General features: G+C 38.1%; 1 long non-coding RNA gene across 1 annotated transcript in view; it reads right to left on the bottom strand.

The window, feature by feature from the left end:
• Nucleotides 1-25,441, bottom strand: part of LOC309436041 — a 249,333-nt gene extending 223,892 nt beyond the window's left edge. Inside the window, exon 1 of the long non-coding RNA XR_014183268.1 lies at nucleotides 25,149-25,441. This is a non-coding gene — a long non-coding RNA (uncharacterized lncRNA). The remainder of the gene's footprint in view (nucleotides 1-25,148) is intronic.
• Nucleotides 25,442-27,119: the final 1,678 nt, after the last annotated feature.

Genomic DNA, 27,119 nt, shown 5'->3' with positions numbered 1-27,119 from the left:
AAAATTCTGATGCTGAGAATAACTACTACTCTGCTGGCCTTAATCTCTATTGCAATAAAATGAAGGCTGGCATTTCAGCATGGCAAGATATGATTCATAACTAACCATTATTCTTATTTAGCTTTAGAAATGTCAAACAGCATAATTAATAGGACATATTCATGGGTTCACACATTCCAGATGTAGAGATTTATGTGGACTCTGCATCACCGAACACTGACAAGTTATTTGTAGCCACGTGTTTTAAAATTGTCTTTGTAGTTTCATCACATTCAGCACAACCAAACAGAATGAGTCAGATCTGAACCATGCAGTTAGTGCTCCTGACCTTATCCAAGATAATGCATAAAACAGTGTTGCTCCGTTATCATTTTACATTCCAAATCCAACTGTTTATATACATATCAATAAAAATTCAGTTCTATGGCCTGTTGTTCACATACAACTTTTATTCTTTCTCAAAAAACAGTCCCTAGAAGCCTACAGCAAACACTACCCAGTTCTCAGTTATTCACACCACCTACGTTTATATTTACAGCACTTGTCTTCACTCTGCTGAAGTAGGCAGGTATTTTTAGCCAAGCCATGATGCATGTTTAAAAATTGATTAAAATAAATACTCCTACAGCATTTCCATTTGAAGACTACAAATCCCACATGCTCTTCCGCTGGACCAAACCACACATAATATGGTGCCAAAATATTTTCTTGCGAAACAGACACATTCAAACATCACCCGAGCAGAAGCTATCCGGATATCTTGCCAAGAGCCCAAAGCAACTACCAGTAACTATGAAATACAACCATCTTCCTTACTAACACAGAAGGGAAACCCTTCCATGCAGAAAGCACAGGCCCAGGGTATGACAATGCACCATGTTTTGAAGCCGTATTAATCACAGGCCATACTCGTATTACAGAGACGCAAGAAGCAGGAGTGCTTGGTAGATTATTGCATGCTTCATTAAACCTACTCTGGTTCTCACTTTTTCTTTGTGATATAGAAAAAAATAAACTGAGGAGCAATTTGACACCTGAAAAGCAACTTGACGTTTTCAGTTTAACTTGCCAGCAACAACTATTTTTATCATTTCAACTGCATTGAAACATTTTAACATATCCAGACTCACGTAAGAATATGACTAAACACCAATACCATCAGATTTACTAGCCTTCTGACTTACTGTTGTCTCTGTTCAAAAGAAAATTCTTTTTGGTCCTTTTTCTTTTGAATTACTACCTTCCTCCCTTCTTTGAGCTGTGCAGAATACCTAAATATATAGCAAACTATTGGAATCACATTTGCAATCAGCAGAGTATCAGAAATACAATTTCTGGACAGAGTGCACATCCATCTACTGGCTATGACTAATGCCAGATACTTTGCATCCCACACTCCAATTCAGGAAAGTGCATTTTATTCAGAACAAAATCTAGACTTCAGTATTGGCCTTAGGGGGAATGAATGTAACCACACATTTAAATACTTCGCTAAAATTAAGGTCTTGATATTTCTCCTCACTGCATGGACAGATCTACCAGCATGCAGCAAGGCAAAGGATTCAGAAATTAAGTTATATAGGTTTTCTCTTCTCAGCTGAGATTGGGGGGAGGGTTTGCTTTTGTTTGACCTTTTAGGTTGTGAAGGGAAGGGAAAAAGAGGAAAATAGAAGACAGAAAAAGAAACCATCTCGGGGTTTTGTTGGGATAAATCAGTTTTTAATCCTCTGTTTCTAAAGAAAAGTTTTCTTATAAACTCTCACTTTCTATTTACTGTTACTGGTCTTAAACTACAGAAAATTAAACAGCCATTCAAAAGAAAATACCCCACTAATGGAAAATAATAGATAAAACATAGTTCTTTATTGACAAAGTGGAAGCAAAGGAAACCCCCTCACACACAGAAAGTGTTCATTCTTCAGATGAAAACTTGGACACCAGATTCATTTCTGTGTTGTCCAATGGAAAAAGTTCTAAGCAAAGAGAAATAAATTATGTTCATATCTTTCAAATATTTTGATGGATCCTTAACTCCTACTCTGTTATTAATGCCACTAAGTTCACAAGCTTCCACAGAAATTGCAAAATACAGACGTTAAAGTACACATATTGTTCATATCTAGACACACTGAAATGGATCTCTAACTTCAAGGAGGAGAGGATAAAATGCAGCTAAAGAGAATTAAAGAAACAGTGCTTATCTATAGCCTTATTTCATTTTTTCTAATACTTATAAAAATAAATAAAGAGGAAACACCCTTCATAGACTCCTACCTTGGTCAAGGGGCTTAAAAACAAAAGTTTTAATCCCCATTTACATCAATCTAAAAAAAAAAAAAAAAACACCAAAAAAAAAAAAACAAAAAAAAAGCCAAAAAAAAAAAACAAACCAAAAAAAAAACCCACACCCCACAAAAAAGCTTGCTTTGTATTTATACTACTTTATTTTCTATAAGAAGAAAAGTAACTCTTATATTAGTGACCTTCAAGATATTTTCATTTGAAATTAATTATGTTCACAATAACCCAGTACTTTGCCAGAAAATCTATTTATATGTAGCGGATATGATTGACTCTGCTGGTGACCATGCCCTACAATGTTTAAAATTAGTAGATCTTCACCTACTACATCTGCTGCTGCCTTAGTCCAGAAGATGAAAAACAAGCTCTCCTGTCTTCTCTTCCAATTTGGTCTTAACTACTATACTGAAGTAAATGAATAGAAAAATATTTCTCCTGTATGAGCAGACTACCTTTGTCAAATGCATTAATTCAGCAGCCTCCCACCACTCAGTGAGTTGATTTTAGCTCCTAAGTTCAACAGTAAATTTACTACTACTTTTTTTTTTTTTTCTGACTGTAATTTCCTCAGGCCTATATAAGCTCATGCCTTACTCTCCAGTCAGCTTTTAACCAAAGTTATTTCAATAAAATATTGAACTATCACATATTTTTTCAAAGCAAAAATATTTTCATCACCTTGATCTTTCAGAAAGGGGTCTTCGTAAATAATAGATTTCATTTGTATCTATAAATAGAAGTGTAAATACATGTTTTACAGTTTTGTTCTCCCTATTCGTACAATCAACTGTTGTGATTTTATTAGTGCATTCAGATATCGAAAATAAACAGGAAGGAGTGAAGCCTACCCAACCAAATAACACACAAACCTTGGAACTGAATTACCAACAATTCCTCATCCTGTTTCTTTCCTTAAGATTTCTTCCTACTCCTATGCCAATTTAGCCTTTTTTTAATGCACAAATATTTTCCTAAAGTGACAGTAATTGAAACAAAACTGCCATTTTATCGATTTTACGCTGGCAAACACAAAACAAGTGAACACAAAACTAGTGGAAGTAACAAAAACACGGAGTATCTGCATTCACAAACTAGAGAAGGTGAACCCAGAGTAGCTAATGCCATCCCAACCATATCTCCATAACAGCACAAACACAATATCTTGACTTCACTCCTAACACTGAAATACTCCATTGACACCATTTCCACTACAGACAATGTATATTGTGTATATAACCTTATTTGTCTGTAGATGTAGTAAAACCAGGCTTGCAGCTAATCCACCACAAAAAATCAAATCACCAGATCGAGAGAATGAGAAGCACATTTGTTTTCTAGGTCATACAGCTCATGTTTCAGCAAGGAAACAGAAGATGTGGAGCAGGGATCTGCTCTTCTCCAGCCATTGCCCACACGGGTACTTGTCCATCTTTAATCTCCCCCAGACCAGGCTTTCACTACACTTGTGCTGCGCCCTGCAGTGGGGCACAGTGCAGCGATGGGACTCAAAAGGCGAGCAGGGCAGCCCTAAAGCCTTGTGCGACAGATCAGATAGCACACGAAACGCTGGCAAACTCATCCTGACCCCACTCCCACCATGGAACGAGGTGTAGGGCCTGGCACAGGCCAACCTTGGGGGTGGCAGCAGCTCCAAAAGCTCCCCAGGACAGCACCCATGTGCACCACACAGCTCGGCACCTTCACTCCTCTGCCAGCCCAGCCACCCCCAGCTCTTTCAGTTAAAAAAGCAGTTAGGAGATCTTCCAGTTGTACCAGGACTGAAATCATCACGCTGTGATTTAAAAAAAAAAAAAAAAAAAAAAAAAAAAAGCCTCCTCCTTTTGTGGAACAGCAGTAGGTGCCAGCAGGACTTCTGTGGCAAGGGGAAAGCACATGAAAGGACAGCTATTTTTAATAAAAGAACTGACTCCTCCTTCAAACTCTGAGCTAAAACATTTCTTCTCCTTCTACCGAGGAATTCTTCCCATCACATAAGAAGAACGAAGAGCACACAATAAACACTGCAAAATTTAGATCAAGTTTCTCAGTTTGAGCTAGGTAACTTTGTTAGGCAACACTTGGAACCAGAAAACTGACTCATCTTCTAAATAGCTTAAATAACCCCATTTACAATTACATTACTTTCACTTCAAGTAAATTAATGCATTTCTAAATAATCCAGAAATACTTTTTTTTTTGCCCAAGAGTTATTATATACCAGAAGATCTATTTTATTATTCATACATAGCAAAGAAGAAAGATCTCTGCTTAAGTGCCAAATCTAGCTGTAGACATATAAACTTAATAGCATCATGTCATAATTTCTGATCTCAGACACATGTCAATATGTAAAGGCTCCGCCTAGATGTAGACTAATGCTGGAAACAGGATAGACTTCATTTCAATATAAATGGGCTTGCTTTCAAAGTACATTGTTCTTCTCAGACAAGGGAAAGGAATGACATGTAGAAATACCCTACTAGATTATTTAAGCATTAACTACAAAGTTGAGAAATAAAGCATTGTATGAATACAAAAACAGAGCTAGTAATGAAAGTATGGTCACTTATTGAGATAGCACAGTGATGTACGCGTTAAAGCATTGGACCAGAACACATCATTCAGTATGTCACGATTATCAAAAATAAACTTCTGATTTAGACTCCTTTAAAAGTACTCTATTTTTCAAGACCTACATAAATCTCCACTAGGTACTTTTAACTGGATAGAGAAATGAACTATGACTCTGTCAAGAAATACCTTTTTAAAAAAAAATGCTCAACTAATATCTCTGCATTTCTTCACTGAAGAGAAATCAGAAAAAAGATTATTCTACCAACTGATCTGTTTCTTGGGAAACACTGCCATTCAAAATGCAGTCCTGATATCTTTGGATTCAAAAAGACTGTTATCAACAGATTATCCTTTATTCAACACAAGAGGAATCATTCTTTAATATTCACTGAACAAGAAAAGAGCTTTTAATAAATCTGATATTTATGCAATATTTAACTCCCATCTGATACCACGGACAAGACCCGATTCATCAGACATGTTTGGTACTACCTGCATTTCAGCAAGTTTAGCAGGTACCATTTGAACAGGCAGGGCTCTAGATTATTTTCATTTTCTTCTTTCAGCTTTGCTCTAGTGATCCGGCACACAGAGGTTTCTGTTCAGCTATCAAGTGCTGACAGCTTCCCAGAAGCCCTCAACCTTCCCAGGCTCTCTCCAAAGGGGAAAGGGCAGCTTGCAGCAGAGCCATCCATCACTTTCCCTAACAAGAATTTTGTATGCAGCCACTTCTCTCAGGCAGACCCCCAGCACAGATACAGCCATTTACACCCAGAGCCAAGTGCTATGGCAAAAGGCCCGTGTGTTTGTGTCTTACTCTTCCATTTTGACATCAGGGGGGTGGGGAAGGAAAAAAAACAGCACAACAAGCACAGATAAGCTGTTCTTCCAAAATCCATCAACTTAAAACAGAAGCAATTTTCTAGCAACCCAAACCACAGTGTAACATGAGCCAAACAGATTTTGCTCCCCTTGCCAAGTTCTGCCCCTTTTTATTGGAGGCTACTGAACAGTGAATAGAAAACATAGAAACTAAATACCTGTGTGAATGATTGCTGATACTCAACAAATTTCTTTACAAATAAGCCCAGTTTTGCAGTTCATGCCAAATAAACTAGACACATGGGTTTTGCAAAGCAGGTGCCAGAGGATGACACCTGTGGGGGCATTGCAACCTCACTCACCCAAACTAAGGGGTGTTCTACAGAGGACTGAGGGCTTGCATTCAAGAACCTGCTTGATAGAAAAGAAATACCAGACACCCTGCTCTATTAGCACCACAAAACATAACTAATTCTGAAAAGTTCATGCCAAAGTCCATATAGTTCCCCATGTCAGTCTTCTCAAGCCAAACACAAATACTCAACCATCATCACTGACAGACAGCTTCCAGCACTTCTAACCAGATAATCAGTGTTTAGTTTTGAGATGCCCTGTGCAATAAACAGACACCTGCACCTCCTATAGGAGGATCAGCATCACTGGTACTACACAACAGAAGTCCACTAGTTCCCTCTTTTTCCTTTCTCAATTTGTTAGTGTTATTCCTCAAGGCCTTCCTAGGCAAAATAGCTGAATCGAGTAACTGCTCTTTCCCTCCTGTTGTTTTAGGATTTGAAGAGGTGATGCCTGTTTTCCTGAAATGATACACAGACCAAACAAAACAGTCCTAAAAGACCCTCATGTTGGATCTTGGAAACGAAAGTTTCCATTTATAGCCAGGCAAAGCACCAGTTTCATGATGCAGTGGAAACACCCAAGAACTGGATTTTTGTTTTGCCTTACTTTCTCCTTACACATTTACAAGCACCTGGTGACTGATACCAGTTTCTAACCGTGCAGACAGACTTTCTTCTGCCATTTCTTCTTGAAAAGAATGCCAGTGGGTGACGACCATGCACTGTTGATGCTGTTCAATAATTTAACATAACTAATATAGATCAATCTGATTCCACATCCTTTTGAATAGGTACTTTCTATTATAATTCTGACATAGATGCACCAATCCATTAGATGTGGCTATTGAAGGCTAGTTATTACATATTTAAATCCATAGTGCCTGAAACTCAAGGTGACTGAACTTAAAAGACCATTTGTACACATTATCATCAGCTATACCATCTCTACAGGCAAAAAGCATTATTAGTAACACCAATTTAACTAAATCATGCCTACTGTGCTTAAAGGGCTCGATTTTTCCCTGTACAATCAAGATGAGCTCTGTGGCATGATTTATGTTTTACTTCTGGGATATGCAAGAAGAATTAACAGCTTACTCAGCCAGCCCATTCCTCTGGGACCTGTTTGGAAGAGCTCTGATCTTCCTCTTGCCCTTTTGATCCTAAGTGACTGTTATAACCCTTCTTCAAAAAGTTTAACATCTTAAGAATCACAATTCAAATGCCTTTAATCAAAATCCTGCCTAGAACAAATAGTTAAATCAGTAACACAGGATAGGAATATACTTATCTGGGCTGTGCTCTGTATAACTCTCTGAAGTACCTCAATTATTGAAGCCCACATTTAACCAAACCAGAGGTGCAGTTCTTTAGTTTCTCTTTTAAACAGAATACAACATATAATTTGTTGGATTTTTTTTTTTTTAATTTGGTCACAAATCATACAAAACACATCTGCAACTACCAGATATCACATGGGTCCATATGCAATTTGCAAATCATACACTGAAATCTGACAATAAAATACTTCCAATATCTGTAATACACAAGGAGGTGCTCCCTGTTCAAAATGCCTCTCTCCTCTCAGCCAATACATCATAACTCCTGTTAATCCCTGAACCCTTCCTTGTCTGTCACGTCTGTATCCAGGCATGGTGACAGCAGCCTCCATCTTACTGTGCTGTGCCTATACATCTTGCTTAGCTAAGAGGGAAGAAAAGATATTTTCTTTGTCTTTGGCACAGTTTTAGGACAGCACCACTAGCTCTTTCCAAATCACCTGAAGCATCTAGTTGCTTTCTTTTTTTCTCATCCTCAAGATATATAATCTATATGAAAGATTTAGGCTGACTTTATTATTAGAGTTATTTTGTATTTTTTCTGTGAAACTACCTGGATCAAAAAATAAATCTATGTCTGTCAGAGAAATAACATTTTAAAAAAATTAAAATGTGGTAGTAAACATGCAAAAGGCACTCACTAAGTTTCTTCTACAAATACTTGTCAAAATACTAACGATGCAATAATCAGAAGAATTGCTTGAAATCATCTGTTCCACCAATACTACTTAGTAAGTAGTAAACAATATTCCTTTTTATTTAGTTACACTATATACAGGAAAAAAAAAAAAAAAAAACAAACCTGCTTCTGTATTTTTAGCCTACGAGGACAGACCATCCCTACTCTACTGATTACTGTACTTGCTATCTTACCCCCAAAGGGATGAGCCCTTCCAGCTCTTCTTTGGCCTGCAGTCATCTGGGACAGCTCTAGAATTGGCTACAGCTTTTCAGATTTATTCTGATAAGTGTTTCTTTAACCTCTGAAAAAAGTTTTCAGTGTCTTCAGTGACTACAGCATTTAAGTCACAGGTGAAATTGAATACAAAGCAATAAAGCACATACATGTAAAGTGGGAGGATAATAAGAAACACCTCGCATTCCCTTTACATAGGCAGCTGTGAGTCCTACCAGTAAGAAACAAGGTTTTGAGGCAACAGAGACAATTTTAATAGATGGTTTAATTCTCTGTAACAGTCTAAAAGGAAAATTAAAAGGAAACAGGATGCTATCAATTATTATTATTATAAAATGCACACAGAAGAAAACAAAAAGAGCTGTATCACTACATAAACCTGGTTTCTTCTCTCAGCAGAACACAATAGAGCTAGAAAACAAAAAACAAAGGGTGAAATAATCAAAGGTAAGAGACGGCTCCTCTAGTCTCATAACCTCTTCAAACAGACCACTGAGGGGAGACTGCAGAGCTCTGCAAGGCCCGAGCTGCCAGGAGAAGGCAAGCAGGAAACAATTACATTGCCTGTTACAACAGCAGAAGGGCTTTGGAGAAACCCAGTTCATAGCAGGTTCAAACCAAACACAAGCAGATTTCTTCAGACGAAGTCCATCATGGAATTCAGCACCACTGGGTGCGGTGAACATTACCAGCCTCCATTGGTTCAAAAAACGATGGGAATAAAAATCCTCGGATGATTATTAACTACAAAGACACTTTCACACAGACAAGTCCAAGGCTCACAAGCTATAAATCACTGGAAACTGTCAAAGTATAAATAGAAACGTGCCCTGTTCTCATGTCCTTCCTAAAGCACCCACAACAGCTCAGTGAGGATCTTAGGCATATCAGCCTTTAATCAAACCACTTTTACCCCCTAAAATAAAGCTCCTGATCTACCAATTACATTGTCATCATGCATACTGTTGCACTCAGATGTGCCATTTAAAAAAAAAAAAAAAAGAAAAAAGGTTTTAATGTATTTGTTATTCTTTCTCCCCCTACAAAAGACAAAACTTTGTTTGCCCGAGTCCATGAGCTCTTTTTCCTCCTTACCAATACTGTAAATCCTTCTTTTTATAGGTAGGCAAAATAGCATGTTCATATTCACACCATCAGGGCAGCTGTAGATATAAATAACCGTGTAAAGATTATCATGGAGTAGGCAATACAAACCTCAGCCAATGCAGATGTTCACTGAAACTTCCCATCCCAAAGGACAGGGAAACATAGGGACATTTGATCCCTTGCTCCTCCCCAGTACTGACTTTGTAGGTTTCATTCATAGCAAGCCAGAGACCTTCAAGGATTACAAAGCCCACAAGTTGAGATCTAGACCCTGCCAAAATACCCAACCCAAAACTAACAATCCTGCTATAATGATTAAACTGCTCCCAGGTAGAAGTTATACACAAAGAAGGACTATTACCTCTTAGGACCAAATTGTTAGAACCAAAGGAAGAAATCAAATTCCCACCACACTGGCAGGAAAGAAAAACACTCTCTGGCCCAGATACTCTATAGCGACAGACCCCCAAATGACATTCCCATTCTAATTTACACAGCTAGGGTGGAAGGAAGGTCAGTCTTGGGATTTCATTGCCTTGCATTTCAGAAGCATCTCTTAATACAGAGTAAAAAGAACCCAGCTACAGAAGCAACACAGGAAAGCTTAGGCAGTGCTAAAAGCAAAGAAAATGTTCTTACCCACCCCATGATGCACTGAGGGAAAGGATGCTGATTTCCTACAGCCATGCAAAAAACAGCTGTGTTCACTACAACCTAGCCATGGTTAGGTAGATAGGTGCCATCAATTGAGCATGTTCCAAATAAATTTCAACTTTAGTTATCCCAAGGATCACAGTCCCAGAGAGCCATCCATCCCATTTAACTATTTCCTAACTGGGTCTTCCTCTACTGTAGTGACAGTTCACTCCTCCAGTGTGCAGCCAAAGTCCCACTACAGAGAGATTCCATGTCATAGCTTTCCCCACTACCACCCCTTTTTGAAGATTAATAAGTTTGCTCTCAAAATTATTAAAATATATCAGGTTAGATTTATTGCACCCAGGCCTGGACCGGGCAACCTAGAGCAACTAATCAAGTCACCTGCAGTATCACAGCACTCATCAGTGGTATTGCCAGATGCTGAAAAGAGCTTACGATGAGGTTACCTGGGATTATCCCATCAGAGTCTTTAGGAAAATGAGATACACTGACTATCTCTCAATTGGATTAAACTGCTGTGGAGGGGTTTGTTTTTCAAACCACATTCAAAAAAATCCACAATATTTCTGGCAACCAAGAACAGAGCATGAGTGTCTGCTCAACCTGCCCTTTAGCAGAACCAGAGCCATGGTCTGAGACATGCTAACAAATATTAAAATAGGTCTCACAGAACTGTTTTATGTGGATGATACCCTGATTCCAGTCTCCAGCCCTCAAAGTTCAATACCCAAATTATAAGAATTCATTGGAAACCTTGGGCACTCACCTAGATGTGTGATTTTACTGGAACAAGTCCCAGGTATTAGGACTAATTAAATGCATGTAAATCAGGACTTGCTTATTCACTCAAGTTTCCAACAGCAATCCCTGTTATTAAAACACCTAGGAATTCTAATCCCTAGCAATTGCAGGCAAATACTTAAACATGGACCAAATCATCCACAAATCACTAATGACTTGGGAAGCGGAAACTGCATAGATACTCCTTAAGTCTTTGGACAAAAACAAACCTGAGAAAAAGTGCATATACCACATACTCAGGGGACTCCCAGACCTAATATTCCAATATTTTTTTCAGAATGTCAGATATGGGGTATTTTTTGTTTATTTTTACATGAGAAACTGGCACACAATTACTTTGCCAATGTCAAGATTACAAATGGAGAGAGAGAAAGGCATCAACACACTGCTTTTGCATTAAATTAAGGCACATAGCGTAAGCTAATTGTGGACAAGATCCAATAAGCAAGAGAGATATTTTCCCGTCTTCTACATACAGCTCTCTGTACGGGATTTTTACTACCAAAAGAAACCAAATCCTACCTCATACACACGGTTAGATAAATGCCTAACTTCATATACTGAAACAATTCCCTATCTCACCTCAGAGGTCTCAGTATAGTAAAATCCAGTTGTAAATGAACAGAAACAGAACCAGAGATAATATGATAACACAGAAAACCAGATGGAGGACAACACACCTAAAACATCCAGTTAAGGAACCAAAAACACAGAATCATGTTTACTCCACATAGACAAAAACAACTTACCTAATCTGACTAAAATACTCAATTCTGCAATACATACGCTAAAGATAAACCAAAACAAACCCACTTTTCTCCTAAGCATCAAAGCACCTAAAAAATCTTGAGAATACTACAGTTCCCTGAGCTAAGCAGCTACTCCATAATGCAAACTTCTCATCACCCTTCAGAGATGTAGTGCAAGTCTAATGAAGCAAGAATGGAACAGAGGACTGACAAAATACTCAACAGCTAAAGCAAAAGAGCAGTAATGGAAATGAAGAGAACATCACACACATGCTCCAGCTGCATTTCTACCAGCAAAACTATCTTTAAGGTGCTCAGAGGTCCCAAAGACTTTTTTAGAACATGTAAGTCACTCCCTGATGATCAATGTCAGAGGTAAGAAAAAAAAATACAAAACAAGAGCACACATATTGTTACAGGCTTTCGGGATTATATGAAAATGAACAAAATCCTTGCAGCTTCACTTGTTCTTTAAGCAAATAACCTACACTCACTCTTGGATTTGTATTTAGCAAACAGCCGCTCGTTACATTAAAATAATGACTATCAGAAGAAGCTATGAAGTTTTGCTACACTGGAAATTAAATTCTCATTCTTTTTCCATCTACATCCTGCTCTCCTATCTTCACCCCAATCAAACAAGACTAAGAAAAGAAAATAAAAGCCAAAAAAAAAAAAAAAAAGGCAAATGTTTCTGTAGTGCACTAGAAAACTGCAAATGGAATAAACCCAGACAATTGATAAAAACCCCCAGAAAGGTAAGTACCACTGAAACAATTTCCCAAAGCTCATCAACTAAGAATGCCTGCAGGAAATGTGAATAAAAGGTCAAAGATAAATACACCAACTGCCTCCAAGGTCATCGCTGTACTCTCTCTCCCCTCCCCTGACCTTCTCCCCACCCACAATGCTTTGATAAATGTTCTAAAATCCGTACGTTAAAATAGTGTTTAATGTAATCCAAGCTTTGTCAAAAAAAAAAAAAAACCTCTTAATTCTAATGTATATAATTTTGTATATATCTTATGTATTGCCATTTAGAATTTGAGGTTTGAAGCATGTAACAAATATCAAACAAACAAACAACAACAACAACAAAAAAACCCACCACACACAAACCTCCAAAACTGCTTTGATGTATGACATTCAACCAAATCAAAACACATACTCTCAAACTTCACCAGGCAGGCAAACAAAAAGAAGTCAAAGGAAAGGCACTAAAACATGCAAAACAACACTGGCATTTTTCTCTCTCTCCCTTTTTTTTTTTTTTTTAACACAGTTTTGTTTAATCATGTCACATGTTGGTTGGTGTAGTCTGTAATATACTACATAGTATAAGAACTTCAGAAAACAAGAATTAGAAGTGTTTCCTTTTATTTTAGGGGAACATCACTGGTCCTCCCACTTCCAGGAAGATTCAAGTGTGACATTGAACTAGCCAATGAAAGTTGCACTAAATTTGTTTAGAAACATAGCAGAGACTGCTTTCAGTCCGTTACATTTTGCTGGTATGGACATGACAAACAGCAGTAGTTTAAAGATAAGCAATTCTTGCAGCTATTCTGTAGGTCTCAAAATTCCTGATGCTTCACATTACACCACAGAGGTACTACTGTGATAACAGGCTGGTGAATCTAATAGACAGCATTACTCAAATTTATAGTAAAATTGCCCCAGCTTCATTTTTCCTATGCCAGTTGTAAACCAGAGACACACGGGATTGCAGTGTTCCACACAGGAATGCTCAAGCCATCTCCTGAGTCCACAGAAGTCGGCCAAACAAATAAAGGGAACCCTTAATCTTCCCCAGACTTCTTCCTCTAATTGATACATTAAAACAAGAATTAAAATAAGATACCAAGGTTACTTTATTCCTGCCCCAGTTCTAATGTACTTCTGAGTATTTCAGGAGATGCATACAACTAAAAAAAGTTTTAAAATAAAAAAATAAAATAAAAAAAAATCACACATTAAATACAATCCATATTCACAAGAATTTGCATATGGATTTCTAGTTAAAGATATTAATAATAAGCACAGTAAGATTACCAGCAAGTGCATTACTAGTCTGCATGCATCCAAGATGTACCTTTGTCTGCCTTTTTCTTCTTCTTATCTACCCTGTTTGGAATGTTAAACTTCTGTCCTATGTAAATGAAAATATTTAATTATGCAAAGCAAAGAGGATAGGTTTACATTATTATAATTGAGTTAAATTCTTTCTGCTTTAAGCTCAAATACTGAGAACATAGCTGAGCATCTGTTAAGAATTTCAAAGTCTTAAATTGCTGCTTTATGCACTTTAAGAGCTACACATGAACAATTTGAAGCTTTTTGATGTTAATAAAATTAATGCAATATATTCTGTTTTCATGGTTAAAATTAAAGGAAGTCTGAAATCTTAATGCAGATCCAAGGTGAGAAGCAAATTCAGAAAGAAATCGCTCATTGTGGTACAATTTTTCAACTCTTGTGTTATCTACAAGAGTCTCACTAGCAATTTATAATTGCAAATGAATGAATGAGTAAATGGCTAAGGGAGCTAAAAGTAAAGCCATCTCAGGAAAACAGCACTTTAAATCAACCTGTTCATAGGAAGATGTCTCCTTTAGTTGAACAAAACCCTAATGTTCATAGTTACATACACAGCAGTGAGTATCTTATTAAAAGGTCAATGTGGCACATTGAAGACTGCAGACATTTCTTATGTCTTCACCTAACTATGCTGAGACACTCAACAAATACACCAGTGCTATGAGCAGTAAAGTAGGATGTCAAAGAATGGTACATTATTTTGAACAAAACTTCATTGAATCGTCACACTAAAGCAAATAATCACCAGCTCTGCTTTCTAGCGGGTAGAGAAGTAAAAAACAGTCCAAAGGAACTGAAATGCTCACACAATTTGAAAGGAGCCAGAAAAATGCTCCTGTTCTTCCACCAGCTTCACCTGCTGCAAAGCTGCCATTTCTCAGATCTGAAACACTGAATTTAGCAGGATACTTGGAAAAATGAAAGAGGTAATCTAGTTTCTTCTGATGTTCAGACTGTGAGATGATAGAACATGTTGCTATTTACTTGTGTTTTATGAAAACGCAGTAACCCTTCTTTTCTCAGATCAACCTCCTCATGTTCACCTGGCCACAAAGCTACAGTAACCTGCTTCACAGGGAAACACACACACAACCTGCAAGCAAATGCATCTGTTTGCTTAGTTTGTGATTTCTGAGATGCACTGGTAGGTGCCCTCTGAAGTTTCAGACCTTCTCTGCCACGTACTGGAGGGACTGCCTCGATCCTGTGCTCTGTTGGTGCTCCTCGCCTTTAGCAACAGATGAGGTTTAAATATTTTCATGCTAACATTTCTGACGTGAAGCCATTGTCTCTTGACCATGCCTGCCCATGCTGTTCCAGTGAAACTCCACTGACCCTCCAGACCTGAGATCTTCCAATTCCCCAGGCTTCCTCATGCAGGGAAAGCAACAGCACTCTCAAATGTTTTTTCAGTTGTTCATTGCCATTCAGATGCTGATGGTACACCATAAATAACATGTCAAATCTTTTGGTTAGAGGTCTGATCAGACTGACTTGCCTTACCTGTCCTGTATCCTGAAATACCTGCAGCAGCCAAGCAGTATGCCAGGGCTCGGTGCAGGCTCACAACTGTGTTGGTGGAACCACACTATAACCTCCTCTGAGAGGCCTGGGGATTATTGTTTTGAAAAAGGATTATGGACTCACACTAACCACTCCACAATTGCAACTGAAATGTGTCTTCCACTATAGGCCCGGTTCTAATGCTTCTCTCAGGGCAGAGTCAGATGAATTACTTAGTTAATTACAAGCATGCATACTTGCAAATGTTTAGCTGTTATTAATATCAAATTACTTGGGTTCTGTATATAAGCAGATTTGAGCTTTTTTACCACTGCTTATGTATGCTTTCTTTGAGCAAGCCAACACAGGACACACTTTTCTAAGGTTAAATCCTAACACCAACCTGAGCCAGCATTTCCACAGTGTTTCTCCCTCAGTATAGGCTGCACTGTGCAGCATAATCTGAAAGCTCTGCCTCACTTGCTTATCCCCCACACACCCCCCAAGAAAATGCCTCACACCACTGAAGGCATTAAAATGCATTAAGCTGGATGACTGCAAAATGTCATGAGTCCTTGCTGACTCCACGGTTCAAGCGTGGGTTTTAATAGAGGTAATATTTCTTCATTGCTAGTCAGTGCAAGACTTGTTACCTACACAATGACTCAACTATGACATCTTTTATGAGTGATATGTTGAACTAATTAACATTAACTTAGCAGAAGAGTCAAGCATAAATTAGAGACCATTTCAGTTAAAGATAGAAAGCTTCCATACAGATAATTTTCCGCAAACAAAAGACTTGGACCCTTGAAGTATGAGATTTCATTTTAAAATTAATGTTAACTGATGCAGAAATCTTATACGGACTTTTTTCAAATACAATTTCTACTTATTTCAATTTCAACATAAAATAATAAGGCATGCGCATCTAGTGTAGCAACTCTAAATCCAAGAATTGGAGAACCAAGACAGGACAAGAACCATACAAAAATTATAAAATAAAATATACTATTATGCTTAATTAATTGTTTGTTACCCTTCATACTTGGGAAGACAAAAATGAGAAAGCCAGTAATGCCCTCAGAATTTGCCAACTCTGCTATACAGCAAGTATGGTCCTATACCAAAACAGAGGCATCAACTGTTCATGGCAATATTCCTCAGAATCTGTACTTCTCATCTTCAAACATCAAGACCAGAAGAGGATTAAGTCAAAATTCATTAAAAAGACGTATGACAACATTTGTTGTCCAACAGCCAAGTCAATATTCCTATAAGTGCACCCTGGTTCTCTTTATAGAGACATGCTAAGGAACTGTGTCTCCCTCAAAAGCTGAATATTATGAAGTATTTTTCTGGCAAGTTGTTGTCGTACTACATTCAACCTCTGCCTCTTCACAGAGCTTCTCTTCTTGTTTTTTCACAGAAGAAATTGATCTTACCTAAGCAGAACTAGAGATAGTCTGCTTCACTTACTGTGTGTTACGTTGATAGCAGTATATGATCCATAACAAGTTTTTGCCAAGAAGTTAATCCAGGCATTGACCTGAAATAATAAGGTCTACTTCATAGCCCTCTTCAGCCTGGAAGCATTCAGAATAAAAAATAAGAATAAAGACACTCTACTCCTCTTACACAAATCGTGGCCCAGGGTAGAAAACAAGAAGGGAAGATGCTATATGTAAAAATAGCTCTGGGCAGTTCCTGGGCTGTTTGCACAGCACCATTCACACCAAGCAACCAAAAGCCTAGAATATACACTGCTTTAATTCAGCAACCATCACTCAGATACACCATTTCTGACATAGTAGAGCAACAAACCAGAGTGTGCCCCTTCCCTTTATCTCCAGAAACTATCTACCAGATTACAGCATGTCTGCAAATCCTTGTTTTTAAAATGCTATAGACATTTTTCAATGTCTAGAATATGCTCTCATACACAGCTATCAAACAACCCAACTGTGCTTCACAGGACTGTACCAACACTTCGAGAAAAGGCTCAAGATGCATGACCATGGACAACAATCTCAAACACGTCAGTCTAGAAAAGAATTCTTATTCTGCCTCTTTTCAGTCCTGCTCTCACTCTGATCCATCATAACTTACTGCCTTTCACAACTGTGTTCAGGGCAAAAACCTATTCCAACTGCAACACGCAATCCAAGGTCAAAGCACTAGATTGATTTCTTTGCATTTTCAAATGCAAAGAAATCAATCTGGGAATGTTTCTGGTCTTCCTTTGCAAACACCCTTTCACTTGCCTCAAATAAAGAGCCACTAATACACCTACCCTGCGTGAAGTCCACAACAAACAACATTCCACACCTAATTTTGGTGGCACTCACAATAATTCTTACTGCATATGTTAAAACAAGATATTAAAAAAAAAAAAAAACCCAAACAAAAAACCAAATCTCCTCTAGCCACTTCAATTATTACACTGTACCTAATTTAAAGCAATAAATTCCAGCAAACCAACTTATACAGGTGTGTATATACATTATGCATACACACATTAAAAGTTAAGCCAGATTGATTACCGGTTGAAAAAACTTAATATTTTAATGTTTGTCATAGCTCCACTTCAGATATGTCCAGCTGCTTTTCAGTAGTGCCTTTTGGGGGGCGGGGACATGGTTTAGTGCCAGAGTTAGGTTATGGTTGACTCAATGATCCTGAGGGTCTCTTCTAACCAAAACAATTCTATGATTCTATAATAATATTTCTTTTGACTGATCAGAATTTGCACACAGGATGTATTTTAAGAAACAAATTGGTCAATAGGAACAGGGCACATTTTTCATTTTGAGCGGCTAAAAAACAAAACAAAAAGTGAACACAGCATAGAAGACCACTGACATAAGATGACAGAAGCAAGATTTGGGGATGCACTAGACACTGCTTCAAATAGAGGAGAAAAAACACCTGTCTCCTTCATTAAGTTGCCTCAGGCACCACACTGTTGGTTTTGGACTGTATGGTGTGTGCATGTATACATGCCTGTATATATAAATTTATATCTAAAATATTAGCAGGTAATGTATATGCTTACACACACACAGAGGTTCTGGTGTCTGACTTGCTTTTCCAAAAGCCCCAGTGGCCCATGTTGCCACTGAAGTAAAAATAACCATTATTTGGGTCTGCTGAAAATCGACCTAGATGACTGGATTTAGACACAGCAGCTCAAATGTTGGTGGCTAAACAGGAAAAAAGTGCACTGGGTAACTCAAACTGGCTGATAAAAATATTTCAGGTGTTAGTTTGAAGCTACTATACTCCAAAATGCATATAAGAAAGATGTTGAGTATGACGTGACATCAGACATTTAAAATTAACTAGCATCTAATTAATCTTGTATCTAGATGCATTATGTCATCCAAAACCAATCTCAGTGGATATTAAGCAAGTTGTCCATTTGTTTCTTTGGGGAGAGGGAGCAAATTTATCTTATTGTTACCTTTTAAGCTTCCCTTTCAGTCCTATTACTAGGTGAACTGCTGTCATGAATATATACCAGCTTATAGCCCACCTCCTCCACTGCCCAAGTGCTGGAATTCCTACAGGAGATGTAAATCAAACTCTTTCTAGCTAACTCTGATAGCTGATGAGAGAGAGTAACTGAGTTGACAATATAGATTTTTACAGGCACAACTAATTTAGTTTTGCAAGCTCTGCTCCCATTTATGCTTTAAAAGCAATAATCACTTAATTTCTCTCTCAATTTAAACAAAGTTTTTCACAATGCATTCAAATCATCAACTAAATCAGGCTAGAAATGCCCATGCAAAGTCTTCTGAAGATGGATGAAAATATTCAAATATCAGGTGTTGACACCAGGGAAAATAAGCTATTTGAAAAAAAAAAAAAAAAAAAAAAGGCATTTAATCCAAATCTGATAAACCAGGACATGATCTAGGACACATATTTTAAGCATATGCAAAAACAAAGCTTTAAACTGATAAAGCCACATAATGCATAGATTTAAGACCATAAAAATAATGTATACAAATCCTGAAGCTGAAAGGTATCTAACATGGTGAAGAACAAGCTTTTACATTTAGAATTACATTTCTTTCATTCCTTCTTTTGCAAGTGTAATGCATTTTAATTTAAGAAGAAAAATAAATAAATAAATAAAAGAGCCCAGAAACTGTGAAGTTGTGAACCAGAATCACCTTTTCTTCCAGTGTCAGGTTTTCAATAAGGGCCCACACCTAGACATGTTCCATAAGTCCAGTCCAAGAGCTCAAATGAATAAAAGCTACTGCCTATACTGCATCGTAAAACTTCAAATATAGCAAGCTTAAGCCCCAGGGGTAGTACACCTTTCATCATCTATCTTATCTCCTGGTTTTTACCAAGAAGGCTATGCATCTTCTGTAAGGGAAAGAGTGTCTCTTCCAACACCTTTGGAGTTTCAAACACTTGAAGCTGAAAGTCTTTAAACAACAGCCTCTCTACAAAGCACCACCAAGTCCATGTTCATACCCTTCAAGGAAGGCCAGGGAAGAGGCCCCTGAGCTGCCACCAGCTCTGGTCAGCTCCAGCACCAGCAGAGCTGAAGCCATACCAAATGCAAGCTCAGCTGAGAAGCAACATTTAACAGATCAAGTCCAGTAACACTATTGTACAATAAAGTAGCTTATATGCCGAAATTAATGCACTGCATGGCTCTACACAAGCTTGCACAAAACAACAGGTTGCTTAGATACACCTCGGAGTTTTCTGCATAATCCAAGGTACCTTCTTAAGTATTCTGGAGCCACCACAACTTTTGTTATTTTCAGAGCATATGCACAGAGCAACACTGATACCAAACAAAAGCCCATCTGCAAATTTGGAAAGATGAGCAGCCACACAAAGTCTCACCTCTGAGAAAATCTCAAAACAACATATGCAACTCCTGAACCACTTACCTAAACAAATTTTTGCATTGCACAGTGTTACAGAGCCAAACAGAAGCAGCTAATTTGTATCCTCAGCTGAAGACTGCAGATATTTTGGGAGCAAATTCAACTCAAAACATGCAAAGTTAAAGTTAACTTTGTTTCCCTGTGCAGCATTAAGCAGAAACAATTATATCATTCACCAAAAAAAAAAAAAAAAGGCAATATTACTGATCCCTGAAATATTTATAATCTATGCTACAGCCATTTACAGATCTCACTACATTTTCCCATTAGAAATGCTCTGATGGCACAGGCCTCCAGACATAAATTATGACACAGCTTCCCATCCATTCCTGCAAAGTTCACCTCTCCTTCCCCTATCGCATCAATCACTAGCCACTAGACCTCGTTTTCCAGATGCCTCACCTTTCCTCACTGATCATCACTGCCTCACAACCAAGTCAGACACCATCCTTATCAGCCCAGAATACACACTCCCATTGCTCACTTATTAAGTTTTATGACAACCACATGGCCTCCCCTACTTGCCCAACCATGCCTGGGAAGGATCCCATGCAAACATCCATGGTTGTACTTCACTGCTCTCCCATACCTCTGAAGGAGAAGAAATGCCAACACCCAGAGCAGCACCATACTCATATTTCCATACAGGACTTGACACCAAGTTTTTCATGTCCAAAACACTTTAGTAACACAGTTGTTTGTGGTTTGCTGTTTTTTTTGGGTTTTTGTTGGGTTTTTTTTAAATAAATAAATAAATAAGCATCAAAATGCAGTACATTTCATAAGGTGGCAACATTGTTCTTAAATAGAAATAAAGCTTCCTTTTAGTTTTTAAGTACAAAAAGTGTGATCATTTTTTAGCAGAACCATGCACATTTAGATTAGGTATGAGCATTTTCCTCTTCTTTCTAAAGAATTAAACATACTATGTTCTCACTAATCTACAGTATTCATAGATAGGAATAGAGAATCCATCAGAATCCATGCTCGCAGTATTCTTATAACCTTTCAGGGACAGTACTGCCCCTATCCTCAGCACAAAGGCCACATTTAATTTTGTGTTAAAATATTCTTAACCTTCCTAGATTCTCCACTTCCCCCTACTGAACCCAAACACATCTATGCATTTTAATCAAGGAAAGGTCAAGGTATCAAGCACAATAGAACCCTACCTCAGGCTTCATAAATACTTTGTGACAAAATTCATGTTATAACAATGCAAGTAAAAAATAACCAAAGAAAAAATCAAACCAGAAATCTGTTAGCAAGTTGGAAAGCTTCTTGCTACATAAAATAAATTCAATCAAGAGAAAGAAAATGGTATTCCAGACACCATATGCCTCTTCCATGACGTAACTGATAGCATTCTACAGAAAGCAGCTCACATGCTGCAAGCTTCCTTTTCATGATAAGTTTTAATGCAAGTATTTCTCAATCGTAACTGTAATAAAATGTGGTGGAGAGTGTAAACTGCCATACATCGCCCCCGGATTTCAAGCAGCAAATCTCACCTTCTAGCCTCAGTCAACTTTCCTTTACTTCTACTCATGAAATTTACTCTCACAAGCTAAAATAAACCATACTCCAATGCTTATACTGATTCTGTAAGAGTATTATACTTCAAGTTACCTGACAAGGTGACACAAAATTGAAAGCAGAAAAATAAAATTTAAAAAAAAAAAAAAAAAACAAAAACAAACACCAAACTTCATATTTGCAATCATGATGTTTACTATATGAAGCTCAGAAGATTCAACCAGCATCAAGCAAAACAAAGCGATGAGGAAAAAAAAAAAAAATACTAAAAAAAGCACACCTGTTATAAATACCATTTTCTATGGACTCAAAGCTACAAAGACAGCTCCATTCTAGAAATATGCCCTGTCCTACAGCTTCTACCTCACCTTCCTACTGAGCAACACAAAGTCACTACTTACCATGCCATCCTCCTCATAATTACTCGACTCTTTGGACTGTTTGGGAGACCTTTCAGGGACTAACAATCATATTTCCAAAAGATTTCTCCTAGCATTTTACCCAAGAGTCAAACTGTGGCTCTGCATCCCGAGGAGGATGCTCTAGCAAAGCTTCTAGAGAAGGAAGCTCCTTTGTCCTACGCTGCCAACTGAAGGGATGAAAGGCAGCAGGCCCCAGGGAAGCATCCTTACCCCTGTTTTGTTTCAGGAACCAGTGGGGAACACACAAGTCTATGGAAATTTCAATACCATTTTGTAATTCTGGAGCTCATTGACCAAAAAAAATACTTAATTAAATGAAAGGAACAATCAGAGAAATAAAGTCTTTATCACATTTTCCTTTCTACCTCCTAAGTGTTCATTGATAAGAAGCTATTCCATATAACACCTCTCTCATGCACCAACTAAAAAACCCTAGAAGTTATAAAACCTGCTCTTTTCTCCTCTGCCCATTCCTCACAACTCCAACATTTCAATTCACCCACCCACAATACATTACAAAATCACTTCTTGCAGCCTATTAAATCTCCTCTGCACTTGTGGTCTGTTGGCCTGAGACATCCCCATGGTTACTCTCTCCTCAGGTAAGTGGAGCAAGACACTTTCTCATGCAATAAAGTACATTGGCTAAAAGACTTTCCTACCTAAGAGCAGGGTTTGAAGGAGGAATCACTGCTCAGACTGTCTGGATTTGGTTTAATTTGGTTTAAGCATAAGCTCTGCTACCAGCTTAACAACAATACATCCCAGAGTAAGCTTGTGAGGGGGAGTTTAGAGCTCACCCCCAAGCCCATACTGCCCAGGACACCTGCAAGAACTTCCACCACCTTCCAGAACAGTCACAAACAAAGCAAGTAATGGCCCAATTGTAACCAGGGACAAACCACTAGAAAAACTCTTGCCACATGTTTTTATAGAATTAGAGCTCACATATCTGAAACCCTCATCTCAGGCAGCAGCTCCCAAGCCCCTGCTGGCCAGCCCTCACTGGAGACAGCTGGGCTTGATCCTGCCCCACTTCAGGCAGGTGCTTCCTGTCACCTCTCCCAGGGCCCAGGTGTTGCTCTTTCCCCACAGCACTCAGCATCCATCCACCAACCCATCCATCCCCTCAGCCCCTGCCTCACCTGCTGTTGCTGCCCTTTTTCCTGGGGCTTGCTCCCAGGCACAGGGACGATCCAGTCAGGGCCAGCAAAAAGCATTTTTGCCATCTCTGCGCAAGCTTTGCAATGGTCTCACCTCCCACCGATGCAGCACTCCTATCAGCTGGGAACTACCATGCTAAACTTTTCCTAGCTGGCCCTATTTTTCCTTTCTCCACAGGCCTAATCTCCGAATATGAGAATGCTTATTTTTGTTTTACTGGAAAAAGTCCAAAGAAATTTGAAGACGGATAAAGCGTATTCCCCCTCTTTAAATCTTAACAGTTTTGTCACCAAGTTATTAGCATTTGAAATATTCTAGGTGTAACAAACAAAAATATATCTAATAATTTGTATAAAATGTCCTGGATCCTATGGCAATTATGAAATTCCATCTACATAAACTCTCAAATTAAGCTACGATAAGGTGTTGACTGCCTTTTTCTCTGAGACAACACTACATAGCAGCTCTAAATAATTTTATCCAGCACAATCCATATATTATTCTTCTTTTCCTCTTTCCACATACAGTCCAAGACTTTTACTTTTTTGAGACTTCAAAATAAAGCCCTTCATGTGGCTAATTTAAGCCACACAAAGTTCAAAAATAGTATAAATGTTGGACAAATATTAAGAATGGAAATCTAAATGTGTATTAATTGTATTCAGTAAGTAACAAAAAGCTTATCTTCAATAATAAAAAAAAAAATAAGAGTAGTTCTTGTTTAAAATACAGTCGGAACCAGAAAATCAGGACTGTATTGCTTATTATACCTTTGTTTACAACTGAAAAGGATAACAAGTGATTATTTGTTCAGATTTCTATTTTGCTCTAAAGTAGGCCAGACAGCTCAGCACTTTTCTTAAGATTATGAATACTTGTCTGCCCTACATATGCTATAGGGTGGAACCAATCAGATGAGCTGAAACATGTAGCAAAACCAAGTATTTTCATGTCATTTGTTTTCAGCAATAAATAAGCAGTGCACAAAACTAGTATAAAAGAATCAGATTTTAAAGAGTTTTAAAAATTTGTTTTGCAATGTTCATAGTTCACTAAGGGGCTCAATGATTTCCTTACCACTGGATTAACACAGCCTAGATTCAAGAATAATTTGTTATTCATTAATAACTTTTTCACATCTTATTTTTTTCACTCATTTTAATTTCATTTCTGTACGTCAGTTATCTCACATGATAACAAGAAAACTGAACACTGTCTTCATTTAATAGACTTTCACAGTACTAAGACATTCGGGACGTAAACATGCTTTGCAAGAAGCCTTAAATCAAAACTTGAAAAACACATGAAACAAAAGAATTCCTTGAATTTTTAAGTGATACAGTTCTATTTGCTCTCTCCCCCACAGAAGCCATCCATAAGATTTTTGTTGCTATTTGGAAGAAGAGAGGTTAAATAACAGCAAGTTGGTTTATTGACTTAAACTCAAAATAGTAACAAGTCTTTAAACAAAGTCAGCTTTTTGGAAGATTGTGATTGTGGAAAATGCTTTGTTTAAACTACTTTTAAAATATTTTTCTTAAAAGTTAACTAGTCTGATTTTTTAGAGCTCTTAAACACTCCTAGACCCAATGAAGTCATTACCCCAGAAATATCAATTAACTCTGAAACCAAAAATACTTTCATGTTCAGTTTTTCCTTCTGTCTTTAAGATTTAAACATTGCCAAACCATTAGAAAGCCATTTCTGCCAAATCACACCACTCAAAACTATTGATAGGCATCAGCAGCAAGGCAAAGACTAAATAAATAAATAAATAAATAAATAAATAAATAAAGGTTACAAAGCAAGTTTGTTTAAGACAACATGCTTAGTATTTTGATTTATGAGACATTGTACTTTTGTGACAGGAGAGAAGCATACCTTTCATCAACTGCAGAACCTTCATGTCAGATGGCGATATAATCCAAATGGGTCACAGTAGCATTTTCCACAGTATCCTCAAGTTTCTGCAGGAAGCTCTTCCACTTCTTCCAGGAGCCCATTAAGTTATGTACAAATCCAAATGGTTAAGGTGTTCAGCAGCTGCACAGTACAGTTTGTACCATGTTAACCAACCCTGCAGAATCCTAAACTGCATTCCACCATCCAAAGAATAATGCAATATGGCACCCATCACAGACTGATGTTTTGGCAACCATCCCATCTTCCTGACAACCATGTTTTAACCTGTTCAAATAAAAGGAAGAAGTGTTAGTTCGGCACAGGAACTCTGCCACACCATTCCGGGACTAACATACAAATAAAAAGTTACATTTTTCTGAATAATTTTAAACATGTATTTCTTCACAGATTTAGACACATCCAAAACCAAAAGCTTGGTTGCAGCATTTCACTTTAAAAACCTCACCAGGCTGGAATGTAACAGAAGAATCAAGCTGGATGCTGTCGCTCTTGTACTTTCAATACTTTAAGAGAAGGGCTTTCATATTACAGAAAGTGCTGAAGTGCCAAGAAAGGAAGGTAATATAAAGGCTCTTCAACTGCCCTGGAAGGTCTTTCAAAACTCATAAAAAGAAAAAGTCAATAAAAAAAGCCCCAAGTAGCAAAAATAAATCACATTAATCCTTTTGAAGAAAAGGTATCAGGATGGTGGAGGAGAGAGCCTAGTGGTGGTCTTTCCTTCCCTTTTAGCCCCAGCTCAGTGTCCGCTCACAGTACCTCCACAAGCCATGGATACTGCAGCCAGGGTTTGGGCAACAAGCACTACTACTGACATTTGGCCCTGCAAGGAGCAAGACAAAGCAGCCAAACCTGTGGCTGTCTGTGCTGGTACTCCTGCTGCGCTGTTCCTTTGGAAGTACCAACAGCAAATTTTTGCTTAGGTTGGAAAGGGGAATATGAGGAAGAGAGAAAAGTTTGAGCACTTTGCACAGGAGGGAATAGAGAATGATGTGAAGAGCAGTGTCGGTTCTGCCAAGCTGGAGTGAGGGAAAGAGGAAAGAACAAACTTCCACACCAGAGACAAGGGAGACGAACTAGAAGAAGCTTTTAGAGAATGTAAGATGCAAGTGCACAGAGGTAAAGACAAGAAGAAAGGAGAAGGTGAATAACAGTGGAGGCACAGGAATTTTTGTTAGAAGTTTTGAGTATGTAACAGAACAACGTGCATGTAGGGCAGACTACAGAAGAATAATTCTGGAAGAGGCAATAAGACTAAACTTTTACACTTGCTTCAAATCTGGGCAACCCTGAGCATATTTACACATGCATGAAAAGAAAGATCCTGGCAAAAGAAGTTGTTCATGAGAAATGCAAGCAAGTATATAGGTAGAATTGGTGGAAAATGACCAGAAAAGGGGTAAAATTTGCAACAACAGAAAGCGGAAAAGTAGAGACTTCAGAAATTCTGAAAAGGGTAGATCTAATGAGGGAGAGGGAAAATTGGCCAATTAGGACAAGAAAATAACACAGGAAAGGAAAAGTAGTGGACTGGGATGAAAAAAAATAGGAAAAGTGGCAGTTGTTACGTAGCACAGAAAAATGGAAGGGGAAATAAGACACCAAATTATTCAAGAGAATTAAGAAAACTACAAAGAACACACGAGTAAGTTTTCTGAAGCTGCAATGCCTACTCTAGAAGGTGTGAATACTAAAAAGTATTGAACAAAACTCAAGGAGACTATTGTTTTTTCAAAGGGACGAAGGAGAATGCACTGTACAGAGGAAGACAAGCCAAGGAAGGGCCAAGCTGGACTGACCCTTCGCACTGTCTCCCTCCACTATGATCAATGCATTTGGAAGAACAAAGTCCTCCCTCTGGTCCCTCCCCTCCTAAAACTGTCCCTCCGCACTTCTACACACCTTGCTCCCCTAGGAAGGTCCCACAGCAGC

The sequence above is a fragment of the Streptopelia decaocto genome (genome assembly GCF_964273445.1).
Source record: "Streptopelia decaocto genome assembly, chromosome: 2".
Classification (NCBI taxonomy): Eukaryota; Metazoa; Chordata; class Aves; order Columbiformes; family Columbidae; genus Streptopelia; species Streptopelia decaocto.
Note: the sequence above shows the minus strand (reverse complement) of the source record. Positions and strands in the feature narration are given on the sequence as shown.